This window comes from Staurois parvus, unplaced genomic scaffold (genome assembly GCF_062004578.1).
Source record: "Staurois parvus isolate SC_StPar_1 unplaced genomic scaffold, SC_StPar_1.0 ptg000472l, whole genome shotgun sequence".
Classification (NCBI taxonomy): domain Eukaryota; kingdom Metazoa; phylum Chordata; class Amphibia; order Anura; family Ranidae; genus Staurois; species Staurois parvus.
This window is the reverse complement of record NW_028318268.1, coordinates 548385-566922: the sequence shown is the minus strand read 5'-3', so window position 1 is coordinate 566922 and position 18538 is coordinate 548385. Positions and strand designations below refer to the sequence as shown.

Below are 18538 nucleotides of genomic sequence, written 5' to 3'. Positions count from 1 at the left end.
CAACCTGCTGCGGGAAAAAAGTCACTGACCTTTTTCAAAAAACGCACTAGGGAAAAACACACAGATGTGAACCTGACCCATAAGAAACCATGTTAAAGTGTTACTAAACCCACAACAGTAGAATCAGTCTGTATATGCAGTAGAGCATGCTTGTTATACTCACTGTGGAACCTAAGGGGTTAATCCTGTGTAAAAAGACTGTTGGATCCTGGCTTCTCTGATCCTCCCCTTCTTTCATTGTCCCTGACTCATCTCCTGATAAAACAGAGTCTTTGGAGTCACTTTGCACATGCTCAGTTTAGTGTGTATTGCTAGAGAGTTTTTTTTCCTTTGGAAGGGTGCACAGGGCCAATCAGCACTGTCCAGAAAGAGGACCAAGGATCTCCTTTATAGTGGACATACTGCAAACTCTAAAGCTTCACTCACACTTCATAATTTGGAATCGCATGGCAATCACAGCACAACAAAATGTTTGAGTGACATTGTCCTTCAATGTGATTCTGCCGCTACTGTCGCACGACAGGATGGCACAGCAACAGGGGCAGACTGACCATTTGGAAACTCGGGCACTGCCTGAGGGCCCGGGGTCAGTAGGGGGCCCCATGAGATGCCCCTGGTACCCTTTCATAGGCTTTTTTGAGTTTGGGCAAGGACACGGGCCCCATGATCCCCTATTGCCCGGGGGCCCCATGAGTTGTCAGTCTGCCCCTGCACAGCAATCATGGCAAATCACGCCTTTAGCATTCACATGACACTTGTTGCCTGAAAAGGAGCAGGAGCATAGGGCAGCCCATTTCCATAGACTGGATCGCTTTGGCTGCCAATCAAATGCAACATGTCGTTTTATTTTTGCCACGGCCATGGCATGTGTACAATACTGAGCAATCGCATGCCTGTGTTCAGGTAGGGCAGTCGGGGGTGGTAAAGCAGCAACTCATCCGTTTGGTTTTACCAAATATATGAATGCACCTTAAGGGCTCATTCACAGCAGTCTAGGTCTCTGAAGAGCGATCTGAGTTTGGACCACTCTCCAGAGAGCATTTGACAGGCAGTGAGGAGGCGTTGTATCGCCTCCTCCTCATTTGCTTTAACCCCTTATTCACCACACCAGCACATTTGCAGGGCACTTGCAGAGCAGCCTGAAGACTATGCCCACTGAAAGCAACAGGGACCATCATTTCTGCAGTGGCCATGAAGCAAAGCATTGCAGCCACAGCATTTTACACCCTGGCCACTGCCTATGCAGCTAAAAGGGGAGCGGTTGAGGGGTGGTAAAACCACGGCTCAACCAAGGAATTTAACTCCCCCAACCACTAGTATGAACAAGTCCTAAACGTGTATATAAACAGTAACAATGAACTTCTCTTACTTGCTTTCTTGTAAATAGGCTATTGAAAGCATTTTAATATATCCACTTGACGAGTGGAAAAATAAAAGTTCATCCGGCCAGGAATTTGTGGTAACTTCCTGTTCTCTCTGCTTCTGGACTATTATCAGTTAGTGCTGTTACATGTGGACTACAAAACACCTCCCTCTATTATGGAGAGGGGGAGGTGTTCTATAGTACTAACACCCTCTCTTTCTAGTGACAACACTGCTCCTGCCAGATGCAGTATGGTTGTCACCCTAGGACAGGTATCCCTGGCAGGATCACCAGGTGAAAAGAACAAACGAAAAGAGTGTGAAAAAAAGAAACCGCATTTAATGTCCACATCTAAGGAAAGCTGCAATATATGAAAGCAGTATTAAACTCAGCAAACATTTATTATATTGCAGCCAGGGGCGGACTGACAACTCATGGGGCCCCCGGGTAATAGGTAATCATGGGGCCTCTGTGTCCTTGCCCACACTCAAAGCACACCCAAAAAAGCCTATAAAAGGTACCAGGGGCATTTCATGGGGCCCCCTACTGACCCCGTGCCCTCGGGCAGTGCCCGAGTGCTCGAATGGTCAGTCCGCCCCTGATTGCAGCTTACCAATTCTTAGACGTGATGGCTGCATTAGTTTTCTTTTTAGGCCCTCTTTCCTTTATTTTCACCTGGTGATCCGGCTAGTAAGCCTGTTGTTTTGCAAAAGAACAAGCTCTCATGCAAATGTAGCAGTTAGGGGGGTTGAGACAAACCATTTCCCATTGACAGGGGTGCTTACAATGGTCAGCTTTTATTTATTTATATAAAACCTTTATCCCAAAAGGTAAAAAAAAAAGTTTGCTGTAAGTGATTAAAAAGTATTTTCAGGAATCAGGCTTCTATTTGTTACTGTATCTAAATCTGCTAGTACATTTAACACGCCCTTCTCCCCAGACTGACAGTGCTGCTGGCTGCTGTGCCCCCTGTGCTCCTTCATCCAGAATACAGGAGGTGCGTTACTGGCCAGATCCCCAGGTGAAAACAGACTAAAATAAGAAAACAAATGTGTCCATGAAGTCTACTGATTGGTAAGCTGCAATATATCACATTCTTGTTGGGTTTAGATACACTTTGACTAAACATAAGCTGGTAATGGTTCAAATAAGAAGCCAGTCCCTGCTGGCCTTACTTCTAGCAAAGCGCCGGAGACTTTCCCGAGTTCAGTTTCTGGAGAGCGGTGCAGGGAGGGTTAATATCAGTGTGGGAAGTGCTTCTGTAACACCGCCACTAACCAGAGAAAGGGAGTTCAGTCACTCACAGCAGTCACTGAGCTCTGGGAGACCGCACAGGGACCCTGCGATCATCGATCGGCCAGGTCAGAGACACTCGCTGTCAGTAAAAGAGACTGCTGAGATCTGGAGAGAGGCAGAGAAGTGACGGAACCTGCTGAACCAATCCAAGGAATGTACAAGAAACTCTAAAGGAACAACGCCAAGGACAAGTCTGAACAAAGAAGATAAACTTGGGACGATGGAAGGACTCGGCGGTCACTGAGTGCAGCTTATAGGACCCTGAGACCGGTAAGTGGTCAGCTGTGTGTCATTGTTGACTGATCTGTGCAGCTCACTCACCTGGCGAATGGCAACTTGACAGATCAGCCCAGACCGCACTATGGGAATGGCAGGGACAGGGGGATCAATGAGTGGGACCGCACTGATATGATATGGGAATGGCAAGGACAGGGGGATCAATGAGTGGGACCGCACTGATATGATATGGGAATGAAAAGGACAGGGGGATCATTGAGTGGGACCGCACTGATATGATATGGGAATGGCAGGGACAGGGGGATCAATGAGTGGGACCGCACTGATATGATATGGGAATGAAAAGGACAGGGGGATCATTGAGTAGGACCGCACTGATATGATATGGGAATGGCAGGGACAGGGGGATCAATGAGTGGGACCGCACTGATATGATATGGGAATGAAAAGGACAGGGGGATCATTGAGTGGGACCGCACTGATATGAAATGGGAATGGCAAGGACAGGGGGATCAATGAGTGGGACTGCACTGATACACTATATGAATGAAAGGGGCAGGGGGATCAGTAAGCAGGACCACACTGATATGACATGGAAATGAAAGGGATAGGGGGATCAATGAGTGGGACCACACTGATACAGTATGGGAATGAAAAGGACAGGGGGATCAATGAGTGGGACCGCACTGATATGATATGGGAATGAAATGGACCGGGGGATCAATGAGTGGGACCACACTGATATAGTATGGGAATAAAAAGGACAGGGTGATAAATGAGTGGGACTGCACTTATACAGTATGAGAATTAAAAGGACCGGGGGATCAATGAGCAGGACTGCACCTTTCTACAATTTCCACAATTTCTGGAAATTCCACCATGACGTAACCCAGGAACCTGCAGAGCTTAGATGCCTAAAGACGGAGAGCCTGGCAGGTGAACAGATCAACCTTTTCCTTTTAAAGCCCTCCTCTGGAGAAATGACAGAGCTTCCCTTTCAGCTGGGCTTCCCTTGTGGTACTCGTTTAGGTCAAGGGAACCGAAAACAATAGTTTTAGGCTGGCCACACATGCATGGATTCTCCCATCCACACAAGCAAGCTGGAGGAGGAATTGCTGCCACTGCCGGTGTTAGTGTATTTTCACAGCATGGACTCCTCCACTGTCAGTATACACTGATCAGCACTGCAACTGAGTGACTGCAAAACTTGTCAACAAGCCAGTTCGAGAGAAGTTCCTCGTTAGATCGACTTCCCTGGATCAGGGACGCCCACAGATGGATTGAGATTCGGTCAGTCGCTTCTGAACGAACTGAATTTCGATCTTATCTGCCAAAAAACCTATAGGGCTCAATTATACTTTTTAGTGGATCACTTTTTAGAGAGCAGCTCAGGCTCTACTGCAATGACTGTTTTTGTGTTTTATTTATTTTTTTTAATTCTGACAGCTATACATGGGAATACCACAACTCCAAGCCTAGTGATTGGCATGGCCCCATGTACTTGAATATGTCTCACTTAGTAGCTGTACTCTCTGCAGGGGCGGATTGACCATTTGGAAACTCGGGCACTGCCCGAGGGCCCTGGGTCAGTAGGGGGCCCCATGAGATGCCCCTGGTACCATTTTTCATAGGCTTTTTTGAGTTTGGGCAAGGACACAGGGGCCCCATGATCCCCTATTGCCTGGGGGCCCCATGAGTTGTCAGTCTGCCCCTGACTCTCTGTCAAACATGATGCAGGGGTTATCTTTGCCATGCTGCAACATGTGTACACCCATTTGACTGCCTTTGCAGCTTCAGGGAAAGGGGTTAGTGGTAGTGGAGGTGGTAAATATGCAGCTCAATTGCCTATTTTTACTGCCCCCAACTGCCAGTGTAAACTAAGCCATACCCAGGGGCGGACTGACCATTCGAGCACTCGGGCACTGCCCAAGGGCCCAGGGTCACTAGGGGGCCCCATGAAATGGCCCTGGTACCTTTTATAGGCCTTTTTGGGTGTGCTTTGAGTGTGGGCAGGGACACAGGTGCGCCCCATGATCCCCTATTGCCCGGGGGCCCCATTAGTTGTCAGTCCGCTCCTGGCCATACCCTTACTTGTATTGAAACTATGTTGAACTGAAGATACATTAAAGAAAATCTGTATCATAAAGGGCTAGTGTGGCAGCCTTTGCTGACCCACTATCACTTTTCAGAGGTGCCTTAATATCCACAAATCCAATGCAAGGCTTTGGACCCTGCAATGTACTTGATCTCAATTGAAGCATGGGGAAGAATAAACATCGAGGTCCCCTCTAACAGCACAAAAGGAGCCAGTGGGAACAGGGCATTAGGCAAGCAAAAGTGCTTTTCCCGTTCCTTGAACCTAAAGGAGCATTTAACCCTTAAAGTGCAGGGGTAGGCCCACTGCAAGGGAGAGTTTTTCCTTTTCCCAGGAGTTCAGCTTTAAGTCTGGTGCATGTTAAATGGATAGATTGAAGGTAACAATACCTGGCCAGATAAGAGCAGAATGTAAACAAGCATTGCTTGTCACAACTCAGCTACATAGAGAAGTGTGTTCACTCAATAAATAATAGACTGTCACATGTACCTTTCCCTAGGTTCACATATAGTTACATAGTTACAAAGTTAGTCTGGCTGAAAAAAGACAAAAGTCCATCCAGTTCAACCATTAAAAAAAAAAGTTATAATCCTACAACCACAGTTGATGCAGAGGAAGGCAAAAAAGCCAAGCAAAGCATGATCCAATTTGCACCTGCAGGGAAAAAAATTCCTTCCTGATCCCCCGAGAGGCAATCAGATATTCCCTGGGTCAACTTTACCTATAAATGTTATATCCAGTTATATTCTGTGTATCCAAGAAAGAATCCAGAACTTTTTTAACCACTTTAAATACCAACACTTTTACCCCCTTCCTGTCCAGACCAATTTTCAGCTTTCAGTGCTATCACACTTTGAACGACAATTGCGCCGTCATGCAACACTGTACCCATATGAATTTTTTTGCATTTTTTTTGAGACAGGTAAAACTTTATTTTGGTGGTATTTATTCACCACTGGGATTTTAATTGTTTTGCTATATAAATGAAAAAGTCCAAACATTTAGAAAAAAAAGTGTTTTTCTTATAAAATATTGCAAATAAATAATCTTTCTTCATAAATATTGGCCAAAATGTATTCAGCTATCTTTTTAGTAAAAAAAAAAAAATACCCAAATTAGTTTATAACCAAAAATTATAATTTTTCCAAATGTTTTTTAACATTTTTATTTTTTTTATGTTATTATTTGTTTTTTTTTTTTTTTCAACATACTGGCACCCTAACAGTACAGTGCCACCATAGTGACCCTATACTACTTGTGGGGGGTGATGAAGATTTTTTTTTCTTTTTTTACACTGATTGCTTTTATACCCATAAAGGCTGTAAAAGCAATAATTTCTCCTTCTCTCTGGCTGCATTCTTGCAGCCATTGAGGAATACCGTGAGAGCTGTGATTGGTCACAGCTTGTCACATGGTACAGGGCTGTTGTGAATAGCCTTGTACCATGTGATCTCTGTGATCATTCACAGATTTCACTAGTAGTAAGCTATGATGTCAGAAGTGACATCTTGTTTACTACTGTTCATGTGATCACTGATTGGCCAATCAGGGATCACATGAATCAGGACCGCACACAGAGGCCCCGTACAGCGATCGGTGTTCTACTGTGTCCGGAGGACACAGAAGGCACTGGATCGCAGTGCCACATGCTCCCAGGGATTGCACACAGGCAGTGAATACAGAGGCTGTTTATAAACGGCAACCCGCTCCTGCACTGCTCCCGTCTGGCCGTTTATGTACATGGGCCATACGGGAAGTTGTTAAAGCAATCCACTGAGCTGGCCAGAACCAACTTTTGAGGGAGTCTATTCCACATTTTCACAGCTCTCACTGTGAAGAAACCTTTCCGTGTTTGGAGATTACATTTCTTTTCCTCCAGACGTAAAGAGTGCCCCCTTGTCCTCTGTGATGACCTCAGGGTGAATAGCTCTACACCGAGTTCACTATATGAACCACTGATGTATTATACATGTTGATTATATCCCCCTTAATCTCCTCTTCTCAAGAGAGAATACATTCAGTTCCTCTAATCTTTCCTCATAGCTGAGCTCCTCCATGCCTCTTAACAGTTTGGTTGCCCTTCTCTGTACTTTCTCCAGTTCCCCAATGTTCTTTTTGTGAGTTGGTGCCCAAAACTGAACTGCATATTCCAGATGAGGTCTTACTAATGATTTGTACCGGGGTAACATGATATCTCTCTCTCTGGAGTCTATACCTCTTTTAATACAAGAGAGGATTTTGCTCGCTTTAGAAACCGCAGCTTGGCATTGCATGCCATTATTAAGCTTGTGATCTACCAGAACCATCAGATCCTCCCCCACCCTTGATTCCCCCAGTTGTGCACACCCTAGTATGTATGATGCATGCATATTCTTAGTATGTAAGTGCATAACCTTACATTTATCAACATTAAACCTCATTTGCCACATAGTTGCCCAATTAAACAGTGCATTAAGGTTGGCTTGTAAATTGGAGACATCCTGTAAGGACGTTATTCCACTGCACAGCTTGGTGTCATCTGCAAAGACTGAAATGGGATTTTTAATCCCAGACCCTATATCACTTATAAATATATTAAAAAGTAAAGATCCCAACACTGAACCTTGGGGTACACCACTGACAACCCTAGAACATGGCTTCTCAACCAGGGTTCATTGGAACCCTAGGGTTCCTCAAAGGTTGCCAGGGGTTCCTTGAGCAGTGAGAAATTTCTGCCTCTCAAATTTCCACTGACACCACTGGTTTTTTAGCTAGCTGAGGGAGACAGTAATTCTTCCCAGATCTACCAGAAATCCCAGATCCTTCTCCACCATTGATTCCTCCAGTTGTACCCCCCTAGTATGTATGATGCATGCATATTCTTAACCCCCCAAGTGCAGAACCTTACATTTATCAGCATTAAAGCTCATTCACACCTAAGCGTTTTTGCAACGTTTGGCAGAAACGCAGTACAGTCCATTTAACATGATTTCCTATGGGACACCTACAGGAACCGACTGAGATTTGAATCATGTATGGGCAGGCTGAATGTACCAAAGTTGATCGATCAACTTGGTTACAGTCAGCCTGCTGGATTTTACATGCAATTATTGCCAGCGACTGTTATAGCCACTAGCAATCATCTGTCTTCTCCCAACAGAGGCTGCTCCCCCAATCCCCCTGGCTCAGCGGGAGGGATTCCCCTGTCTACACCGTGGTTGCAGGAAAGAAATTTGCACCGTCTATAGCTTGCCTTAGGCTCGGTTCACATATCTGCATGTCAGTTCCTGTCATGAAGAGAAATGCGCTGCTGTTTAGCAAACAAGCAGATATGTTATTAATCCTTAATGGCACCCCCCTTACAAAACACATCACACCAAACAACATGGTGTCATAAGAGTTTTGGTGCCGTTCAACTTTCCATAAAGTTCAGGGACTTCTTTCCCCATCTTACTGGCAGGTAGGGCAGCCCATTGAAATTAATAAGCTGCCCAATACACAGCACACCATAATGTGAACCAAAGCTTAGGGTGCACACCAGGGGCGGACTGACAACTCATAGGGCCCCCGGGCAATAGGGGATCATGGGGCCCCTGTGTCCTTGCCCAAACTCAAAAAAGCCTATGAAAAAGGTACCAGGGGCATCTCATGGGGCCCCCTACTGACCCCGGGCCCTCAGGCAGTGCCCGAGTTTCCAAATGGTCAGTCCGCCCCTGGTGCACACACACTGGCAGGTTTAACCGGTCCCGGGCACTGTGCACCCCCTTGGCCTGGTTGGTGTGTGTAGTGGGAGCTCTTCAAACAGTGCCCAGGAATGGTGTAAGGGTTAGTTCACCGTTACAAAAAATTGCCTGTGTAGATAATTAGTCCTTGTTGATAAATACAAACAGTGCAGCTCTGACTTAAAGTGGAGCTCCACCCAAAAAGGGAAGTTCCGCTTTAAGCCTTTCTCCCTCGCTCCCCATTAAGGATTGGCACCTTTGGGGAGCTGGTACCCGAATTTGACAGGTACGCGCTCCCACTTCCGCTGCGATCGCCTAGGCGATCAGAAACGGAAGTTGTCCTCCTACCCTCCATCCCCGTAGTCTTCTGGGACACATGACAGGTCCCAGAAGACGACGGGGCCATTCACAAAGTGCAGCACTTCTCACGCATGCGCAGTGGGCACCCGGCTGTAAAGTCGCAAGCTGTCACAGCTGGGTGCCCACACTGAAGATGCTGGTGCCGGTGAGAGAAGACAGCTGGTGAAACCAGAGGTGGTGAGGACACCGCTGGACCGAGGGACAGGTCTTTTAAAAGTCAGCAGCTATAGTTTTTGTAGCTGCTTTTGTTTTTTTTTCCAGGTGGAACTCCGCTTTAAGTTCAATAAAACCCTTGCTATAGGTTTAGGCTGTTTCAGGGGCGGACTGACAACTCATGGGGCCCCTGGGCAATAGGGGATCATGGGGCCCCTGTGTCCTTGCCCAAACTCAAAAAAGCCTATGAAAAAGGTACCAGGGGCATCTCATGGGGCCCCCTACTGACCCCGGGCAGTGCCCGAGTTTCCAAATGGTCAGTCTGCCCCTGGGCTGTTTACATACCTCCTGAAGCCTGACTGGAAAACTCCCAGGATGTTGCTAAGAGAGGCTTAGTCATTATTGCTCACCCATACCATCACTGGAGCGAGCTCTTTCTCTGATACAAACCCCCTCACATGCTCCTTCTCTCCCCTGATTCAGTAGCCGTAGCTCCCAGCTGTCCCTGATTTTGAGGGACTGTTCCTTATTTGGAACAAAGTCCCTCCTTCCCCATTTGTCCCTCATTTGGTCTGATCTATATAGTTGTATATAAAATGCACTATTTATTATTTATTTCAGGTACTTATATAGCGCTGTCAATTTACGCAGCACTTTACATATATATTGTACATTCACATCAGTCCCTAACCCTCAAGGGGCGTACAATCTAAGGTCCCTAACTCACATACACATATTAGGGCCAATTTAGACAGAATCCAATTAACCTACCAGCATGTCTTTGGAGTGTGGGAGGAAACTGGAGAACCTGGAGGAAACCCACGCAAGCACAGGGAGAACATGCAAACTCCATGCAGGAGGCGCCATGGTCGGGAATCGAACCCATGACCCATTTACTGCAAGGCAGACGTACTAACCACTAAGCCACTGTGCTGCCTCTATTAAAAACTGTTTCCCAGTGCTAAACCTTTTAATCCAATGTCCAAATTGCTGCATTTGTAAATGTTAAAAGCCAATAAAAAGGAATAGTAAAAACTAATAGTGAAGTCGCACAATTTCAAAGTTGGGTGAGATGCCAATTTCAGGTGCGATTTGCAAGACATCTGACAGAGATGTCTATGCAAATCACACAAAAAAGTAGTGCACTACTTCAGAAATCAATTTGATGCTGTAATTGCAGACAATAGGGTGCGACTTGGCATAGGATTTACAAGTTTCATGGTATGCCAAGTCACACCCAGTGCGACCGAGGTGTTAAACCAAACACATATTAATTACACAGGTTCTGGGGCTAATTTAATGCAGAGAGGGCACTAAGTGAGTTTAACCATTTGCCCTCCAGAGGATTTCCCCCCCGCCCCCCTTCCTGACCAGACCATTTCTTTTGATACGGTGGTACATCCCTTTAACTGACAATTGTGCGGTCATACAATGCAGCACCCAAATGAAATTTATGGCCTTTATTTCCCACAAAGAGTTTTCTTTTGGTGAAATTTGATCACCTCTGCAGGGTTTTTTTTTTTTTGCGCTATAATTTTGAAAAAAATAAAAAATATTTTTGACTTTTTGCTATTAAATATGGCCTGTAAAAAAATTTAAATCAAATTTTGTCATATATTTAGGCCAAAATGTATTTTGCTCCATGTCTTTGCTAAAAAAAATCCCAATACGTGTAAATTGTTTTACGTGAAGGTTATAGTATCTACAAATGGCAGTATATATACTTTTTTTTTTTTTACTAGTAATGGTAGCGATCAGTGACTTATTGCGGGACTGCGGTGGGCATTCTGACAATGGCGGGGAACTGACTAACTGCCACTGACATCCCCAGTGACACCAATACAGTGATCAGTGTTAATAAAAAGCACTGACACTGTACTGATGACACTGGTCAGGAAGGGGTTAACATCTGGGGAATCAAAGGGTTAACTGTGTGCATTGCAAGCTGCATTGTATTGCTCTGTTGTGCATTGTATTGCTCTGTTGTGCATTGTATTTCTCTGTTGTGCATTGTATTGCTGTGCTCTGCAGAGCAATACAAAGCAGCCTGTTCATGCTGACAGAGATCTGTATTGTTGGCGATCACTGAGTCCCGTCCGAAAATTGGTGGTGATTGACCCGGTGATTGACATGCCGAGGAGCCAATAGTGGTGCAGGTAGGGAGTGCGTGCGCCACCCTACTCGGAAATACAAAATCACGTATATATATTTTGCGCATCCCTGACGCCCTGTAGCAGTACTTCTGCTATATGGCGGTCTTGAAGCGGTTAATTACCACCTTAATCAGCCGCAGAACCTGTGTAATTAATAAGTTTGCTTTAAAAGGAATGAGGTGACAGATTATAACCAATGCCTGCTTACATTTAATTTCTGGTGGGTGTACACCCATCAGAGGTGGTGGATTCCCTCTTTTTTCACTTGGATGTATTGCGATTTAACCTGAGGACTAGTACTACTCATTTTTCTGCTGATGAGATTTGAGATATATACGGACATTTATTTATTCACTTTTATGCACAATTGCACTGAATATCACTTTAATATTTTGCATTGATATTTAATATTAATTATCATTTATATATTCTGTATTATTTATATGTTTATAGTGCTGCACATTATCCATTTACATATTTTTATTGGGACCGTTACCTATGCCCTGAGGTGCTAGCAGCTGCCTGTATACACATATATACATTTGCGCTCGCTTATTTACTTTTTTGAACCTTAGTCCTGTGCCTACACACTTTTGCTAATAGGTGTCTCTCATTCCCATCTCAGAAAGTTGGGACGTATGCAGTAGCTCTGAGCCCAGAGTCTGAGAGCTCACTCTTGTGATGGTGGAGGTGAGCAGTAATGATAAGGTCTCACTTAGCAACATCCTAGCAACGTCCTGGAAGTATTCCATTCAGGTTTCATGAGGTGTGTAAATGGCCTTCACCCAGGGGCGGACTGACAACTCATAGGGTCCCCGGGCAATAGGGGATCATGGGGCCCCTGTGTCCTTGCCCAAACTCAAAAAAGCCTATGAAAAAGGTACCAGGGGCATCTCATGGGGCCCCCTACTGACCCCGGGCCCTTTGGCAGTGCCCGAGTTTCCAAATGGCCAGTCCATCCCGCCTTCACCTATAGCAAGGGCATTATTCAACTTCAGTCAAAGCTGCACAGTTCGTCTTTAACTACCTTATCTGCATGGGCAGTACAGGTGAAACTCGCCTGACCTGAACTGATAGAGAATCTATGGGGCATTGCCAAGAGAAAGATAAGAGACATGAGACCGAACAATGCAGAAGAGCTGAAGGCCGCTATTGAAGCATCCTGGTCTTCCATAACACCTCAGCAGTGCCACAGGCTGATAGCTTCCATGCCACGCCGCATTGAGGCAGTAATTGCTGCAAAAGGGGCCCAAACCAAGTACTGAGTACATATGCATGCTTCTACTTTTCAGAGGTCCGATATTGTTCTATGTACAATCCTTGTTTTATTGATTGCATGTAATATTCTAATTTTCTGAGATAGTGGATTTGGGGTTTTCATGAGCTGTAAGCCATAATCGTGACAAATTACAGCTTGAACTATCTTGCTTTGCATGTAATGAGTCTATCTCATATATTAGTTTCACTTTTTAAGTTGCATTACTGAAATAAATGAACTTTGCACGATATTCTAATTTATCGAGTTTCACCTGTATATGATTTAGGTAAATTAACCCTTTAGGGCTCTGTTCACACTTGTGCGACATGAAAAGTCGCAGCCTATAGTTTTCAATGGCACCCATTCGGATCTATGTGACTTAAAGTCACAGCAACTTTGAAAGATTCCTGCACTACTTTGATGCAACTTTGGTGCGACTTGAGTGTCAGACTTTGGAGTCATACAAGTGTGAACGGACCTACACGTACTGTGCCCGGGACCACTTGGAAGAGGTGGTCCCAGACATGGTTCCCTTGCTTCAGTGTGAGTGCAATCTGTGCCAGAACACAGAACACTCTATAGATGGCTGAGCAGAGAAGTAGGGATGGCTGCGGTCTGGGTGGCAGACGTGGTGATGTAAGTGTGGCTGGGAACACTTCCTTATAGCCCAGTGTGAGTGCAGAGCAGAGAGCGAGCGAGGAGGAGGGACGATCGAAGTCAAGCATGGTTCACTTCAACTTGTCCCTTTGTATGTTAAGGACCTTTGCTGTTTTAGTCCATTAGACACTTTATACATTTTAAAGTGCTGATGAAGGGGGATTCTCTGGCTCCCAAACATGATTGCTATATCCAGTACCAGCACAGGTTTGACCAGTGCCAAGGATGTGGAACTGCGCCTCCTCCCCTGTTGCTAATGCTTGACGTAAAACGGGTGTAATGCCCTGCACCCAGGACCGTTGCTAGACTATTTTGCACCCTAGGCAAGACCAGCTACTTGCACCCACCACACAAAATAAATAAATAAATCATTTTAACCGCTTCCCGACCGCCTTATAGCAGATATACTGCTACAGAGCGGAATGGGTATGCAAAATTACATGTGTGTATATATATATATATATATATATATATATTATTATTATTATACAGTATTTATAAAGCGCCAATAGTTCACTCAGCGCTGTACATTACAAAGGGGGACAGAACATGTGACAGAACAATACCAATACAATGCAAAACATGAGGGGATCGAGGGCCCTGCTCTTTCGAGCTTACAATCTAGAAGGGATGGGGCAGTGGTACAGGAGGAGATAGCTGTGGGGGATGGAGTGGTAGGAAGAGTGGAGGAGGTCAGCAAGTTAGCAGGGGGTGAGGTAGGCTTCCCTGAAGAGATGGGTTTTCAGGGTGCGCCTAAAGGAGAGGAGAGTAGGTGATAATCTGATGGGTTGGGGCAGGGAGTTCCAGAGGATGGGTGACACCCTGGAGAAGTCCTGGAGGCGGGCATGGGAGGAGGAGACCAGGGAACTAGAGAGAAGGAGGTCTTGTGAGGAGCGGAGTGTGCGTGCTGGGCGGTACTTGGATATTAGGTCAGTGACGTAGTTCGGGGCAGTATGGTGGACAGCTTTGTATGTCAGTGTTAGGATTTTAAATTTGATCCGTTGCGCAATCGGAAGCCAGTGGAGGGATTGGCAGAGGGGGGTGGCGGAAATGGAGCGGTTGGAAAGGTGAATGAGTCTGGCAGCCGTATTCAGGATCGACTGAAGCGGGGATAGCCAGCGGCGAGGCAGGCCAGTGAGGAGGGAGTTGCAGTAGTCGAGTCGTGATATGATGAGGGAGTGGATGAGCTGTTTAGTGGTTTCTGGGGTTAGGAACGTGCGGATTTTGGCGATGTTGCGGAGGTGGAGTCTGCACGAGTTTGTTAAAGATTGGACTTGGGGCTGGAAGGATAGGTTGGAGTCCAGAATGACACCAAGTACTCTGGCCTGCAGAGCGGGTTTGATATTGGCGTTGTTGGATGTGATGTAGAAGTCAATGGGGGGTGGGGTTCGGGCTGGGGGGAAGACAAGGAGCTCGGTTTTGGAGAGATTCAGTTTAAGGAAGTGGAGCGACATCCAATCTGATATGTCGCTCAGTAGGTGTGTGATTTGGGCAGAGACCAAGGGGGTGAGGTGGGGGGTTGAGAGATAGATTTGTGTGTCGTCGGCATAGAGGTGGTAGTTGAAGCCGTGAGAGTGTATGAGTTGGCCAAGGGAGGAGGTGTAGATGGAGAAGAGAAGGGGCCCAAGGACAGAGCCTTGAGGGACCCCAACAGAGAGGGGGAGTGAGGGGGAGGTGGTAGCATTATAGGTAACGCTGAAAGAGCGTTGTGACAGGTAGGATGAGAGCCAGGAGAGAGCAGAATCTCTGAGGCCGAGGGAGTGTAGTATTTTGAGGAGGAGGGGGTGGTCAACTGTGTCGAAGGCCGCAGAGAGGTCAAGGAGTAGGAGCACTGAATAGTGGCCATTAGCTTTGGCGGTTAGAAGGTCGTTGGAGAGTTTGAGTAAGGCGGTTTCGGTGGAGTGTAGGGGGCGGAAGCCAGACTGTAGGGGATCGAGGAGGTTGTTGTCGTTGAGGTGAGAGCATAGGCGGGTGTAGACGAGACGCTCGAGGAGTTTAGATGTAAGTGGGAGCAGGGAGATGGGTCTGAGGTTGTTCGGGTCATTGGGGTCCAGGGAGGGCTTTTTAAGTATGGGGGTGATGTGTGCATGCTTCAGTGGGGAGGGGAAAGTGCCGGAGGAGAGGGAGAGATTAAAGATGTGGGTGAGGGAGCGTAGGATGGAGGGGGAGGGAGGTTGTAGGAATTGTGAGGGGATAGGGTCGAGGGGGCAGGTGGTGAGGCGGGCATCAGAGAGGATCTTGGAGACTTCCTCGATGGTAGTAAGGTCAAAGGTGTGGAGTGTTGGGGGAGCTTCAGTATGAGGAATGTAGGGTGGGGTGGGAGTGGAGGTCAGAGCAGTGGTGGGGCCGTGGGAGAGGGGTGATGAGGGGGTAGCTGAGTGAGGGGGAACGGGGTTGGAGGGAGTTTGAGCAGTGACGAAGTCCCTGCGGGTAATGTCGAGGGGGGATGAGGGGGTAGCTGTGTGAGAGGGGACGGGTTGAGAGGGCGTGTGAGTTGCGGCAATGTCCTTGCGAATTGTGTCAATCTTGTTTTTGAAGTGATTGGCAATCTCAAGGGCGGTGAGTGAGGTGCTGGGTGGAGGTGGGGGTGGAGAGAGTAGAGAGTTGAAGGTGGAGAAGAGTCGGCGAGGATTGGGCCTTGATGAGGGTCAGGAAGTAGGCTTGTTTGGCTGCGTGGAGGGAGGAGGTGTTGGTGCGGAAGGCAGATTTGTAGCAGGTGAAAGCTTGTTGGGATTTTGTTTTGCGCCATAGTCGCTCCAGGGCACGACTGCGTCGTTTGAGGGTTTTGGTGTGATCAGTCTGCCAGGGCTGGAGCGGTCGGAGTCTGATGTTGCGTGTGGTTAAAGGCGCTAGTGAGTCAAGGGCTGCTGACAGCGCGTTGTTGTAGGCAGTCATAGCCAAGTCGGGGCAGGACAGGGGGAGGATGCGGTCGTGGAGTTGATCAGCTGCAGAGTGGAGGGGGGCAGGGTTAAGGTTGCGGAGGTTACGGCTGGTAGTAGTGTGGCATTTGGAGGGGTAGGCGTTGGAGGACGAGGAGATAGAGAAGGTGATCAGGTTGTGGTCAGAGAGAGGGAAGGGGGTGTTAGTGAGGTTGTGGGGAGCGCAGCGGTTGGAGAAGACAAGATCAAGGATATTCCCGTCGGAGTGGGTGGTGGATTGTATGCACTGTGCAAGTGCAAAGGAGGAGGTTAGGTGGAGGAGACGGGCTGTGTCTGGGTTGTCAAGGTTGACAGGGATGTTGAAATCCCCAAGAATGATGGTGGGTAGCTCAGAGGACAGGAAGAAGGGTAGCCAGGAGGAGAAGTCTTCCAGGAAGCGGGGTATGGATCCAGGAGGCCGGTATATCACAGCAATCTTCAGGGGGGTTGGGGAGAATAGTTGGACACAGTGGGCCTCGAAGGAGGAGAAGGATAGGGAGGGGGGGTTTGGGAGGACTCGGAAGGTGCTCTGCGGTGACAGGAGCAGACCAACCCCACCACCTTTACGACCGTTGTGATTTACAATTTCCAGGTAAAGGGCGGCCACGGCTGTCAATCACCGGGTCTCGTATGGTGATTACTCGCCGGCGCCCGGTGATTGCCAAGCATCTCCGACAGGCAAGGAAAATTGTATGTAAACAATACAGGTCTCCTCCCTGTCAGCTCCTGCACACTGCTTTGGATGGCTGTGCATGGCACGGCCAACCAAAGCAGTGTGATTACAGTGAAGCACAGACACAGAGCTTACAGTGAAACAGCACACCGTTAACCCTTTGATTGCCCTCATGTTAACCCTTTCCTCCCCAGTGCCATTAGTAAAGTGTCAGTGCTTTTCTTTAGCACTGAACACTGTATTGGTGACACTGGGGATGTCAGTGACACCAAGTCAGTTCCCCCCAGTGTCATAATTTAGCAGCAGTCCCGCTATAAGTCGCTGATCACTGCCATTACTAGTTTAAAAAAAAAAAATAATTAAAGAAAAAAAAAAAAAAAAAAAAAGATAGATAGATAGATAGATAGATCTATATATACCGCCATTTGTAAGCACTATGACTTTCACGTAAACCAATTAATTTACACGTATTGGGTTTTTTTTTAGCAAAGACATGTAGCAGAATTCATTTTGGCCTAAATTTATGACAACATTTGATCTTTTAAATTTTTTTCACTGGACATGTTTAATAGCAAAAAGTCAAATATATTGTTTTTTCCTCAAAATTGTTGGTCTTTTTTTTTTATAGCGCAACAAATAAAAAACACACAGGCAATCAAATACTTCAGAAAGAAAGCTCCATTTGTGGGAAAAAAAGGCATAAATTTCTTTTGGGTGCAGCGTTGCATAACCGCGCAATTGTCAGTTAAAGTGACGCAGAGCCCTAATGCAAAAAATGGCCTGGTCAGGAAGGAGGTAAATCCTCTGGAGGGCAAGTGGTTAAAAACAGTAGAAAATATTAAATCAACAAAACATGATCTTTGTGATCTTCACAAAGTAAGTCTACAAACTTTAGGATTGTTCAGACTAGTGTGGAGTAGAGTAGGAATAATTGAAATACAACATAAAAATAAATATAGGATTTTACATTTTGACTAGAGATGAGCGAATCGAAGTATCCGAAGTGGAATTCGAGTCGAATATCGGAAAAATTTCGATTCGTGCCGAATCCGAAAAATAGCCTAATTCGGACGCGCGAATCGAAATTTTTCAGAAAATGGCGGCTGACATGTGCGGCGACGGAGCGGGGATGTCTGGGAAGGCGCGCAGACAAGGCGCGCTGACCCATAATGCATTCCTCAACTACATGTGATTGCATCAGCCAATCAGCAGCCAGCCAGCCAGCACTGTGTAATGGTCGAGCTATAAATAGCGGCCATTTTGGAATTCTTCATTTGCCTGCAGTTATTGAACAGAGGCAGACCGCTCTGTACTAGGGACAGGGACAGAGTTAGGGCCACAGAAACGATAATTGGGGACAGAGAAAAGTTACTTAGGGACAGAGAACCATTACTCAGGGACACAGACTTGTTAATGAGGGCCACAGAATCGTTATTTAGGGACAAAGAAACGCTAGTTAGGGCCACAGAATTCATAATCAGGGACAGACAGAATTGTTACTCAGTGCCAGAGAATTGTTACTTAGGGCCACAGAAACGTTATTAGGGCCACAGAATTTTTACTCAGGGACAGACAGAATTGTTACTGAGTGCCAGAGAATTGTTACTCAGGGACAGACAGAATTGTTACTGAGTGCCAGAGAATTGTTACTTAGGGCCACAGAAACTTTAATTA

At 46.5% G+C, this 18538-nt stretch overlaps 1 protein-coding gene across 1 annotated transcript in view; it reads left to right on the top strand.

Moving 5' to 3' along the window:
- Positions 1-2659: 2659 nt before the first annotated feature.
- Positions 2660-18538, top strand: part of FES (FES proto-oncogene, tyrosine kinase) — a 248334-nt gene continuing 232455 nt past the window's right edge. The window contains exon 1 of the mRNA XM_089689378.1: positions 2660-2929. The gene's annotated coding sequence lies outside the window, so the exon portion shown is untranslated. The remainder of the gene's footprint in view (positions 2930-18538) is intronic.